Below are 1607 nucleotides of genomic sequence, written 5' to 3'. Positions count from 1 at the left end.
ACACAAAACGAAATAAAATTGTATGACTGACAATATACGTCCAATTTCCTGCAATGTTTGCGGTGTCCTATGTGCAAGAGTCATTATCTTTTATCATAGTCCCCTTTGGGGACTCGATTACAAAAAATATTTTATTAGTGTTTATTAGAACACAAGTAAAATTTCTCATTATGCTGCACCTTTTATTCTGTCCTGTATGATTTTCAAATACGAGAAACTGAACTCCATCACGTCTATCTGGTGGCAATATCGCGTACTGCTCGCGAATAAGTGATAAAAAGTACCAAAATAACGAAAAAATATCTTTTTCGTGTTGTCTTTTCGGCAATACGAAAAAATATCTTTTAGTCGACCTTTTGCTTTGCGAAAATGACAACCATAGAAAGATGACGAAAAGATATCTTTTTTAAGTTGTCTTTTCGACAAAACTAAAAGATGTCTTATAGATATCTTTTGGTCTTGCTGAAACGACAATCTAAAAACAATGTCTTTTCGTCATCTTTTAAACACCTTTCCGCTTTGTCGGAAAGACGACTTAAAAAAAGACCTCTTTTCGTTATCTTTTAGTATTTTGTGCTGTCTGGGGCAGTCTACTGATGAGTATCTACTTAGCGCGTTCATAATACTTATAGGTAATTATTGAAATGTAGTCTGTAATTGACCATATTTAAACCTTTATATTTCAGAAATTATGCTTAAAATGAAAATTTATAAATAACGTTTTTTACTTAAATTTTTTAAATTTTCATTTTCTTACTATAATATTTTGAGTCACTAATTTTGAAACATCCTGTATATAAATTACTTTGCGTGTATACATTTATACGTATGATTAAAAAAAATCAAAATCTTCGATGATTTGATGAAATGATACATTTTACGGACTCGATCTTAAAATTTCAGTATATTGTTTGGATTGGTTGCAATTAAAAGGATTGATATTTAACATTGTATAAGAGAAGTGCTGTTAGATTTTTGATTGCATTTTAGTTTCTCAGTAATTTTAATCGAAAATTTGTTGATGTTGTGTTGGATAAAGTCATGATGTAAAAAGATATAATTGTGTAACAGTGTGTATAATGGCCGCTGAATAATAAGCTTAATAAAATTTAATTTTATTTACATCTTTACCATTGATTGATCTGAATATGTCTCGTAACATCCTGTATATGAATTTAATTGTCTGGCTTATTTTTCGGCGGTCATCACACACTTGATACACACTGTTACATTTTCTTACATCATGATTTTATCCAACACAACATCGAAAAATTTTCGATTAAAATTACTGAGGAACTAAAACCGCAATAAAAAATCCAACTTCTCTTATACAGTGTGTCGAATATTAATCAATTAAATCTTCAATTGCGACCAATCCGAACAAAATTGATATAAATACAATATAATACGAAATTATTATTACGAAACCTTATAAATTAACGAAGATATGTAATGCTATAAATAAAATAACGTTAATAAACAATTACTTGTTATGATTAATAAGTTGTAAATGAGTAAACAGAAGATTGAATGAATAAAACTATAACTGATCGGTAAGTAATTTATATATAAAATAAATAATAATATATTTTTATAATATATTTTTA

The sequence above is a fragment of the Trachymyrmex cornetzi genome, unplaced genomic scaffold, assembly GCF_001594075.2.
Source record: "Trachymyrmex cornetzi isolate Tcor2-1 unplaced genomic scaffold, Tcor1.1 scaffold576, whole genome shotgun sequence".
NCBI classification, from domain to species: domain Eukaryota; kingdom Metazoa; phylum Arthropoda; class Insecta; order Hymenoptera; family Formicidae; genus Trachymyrmex; species Trachymyrmex cornetzi.
Note: the sequence above shows the minus strand (reverse complement) of the source record.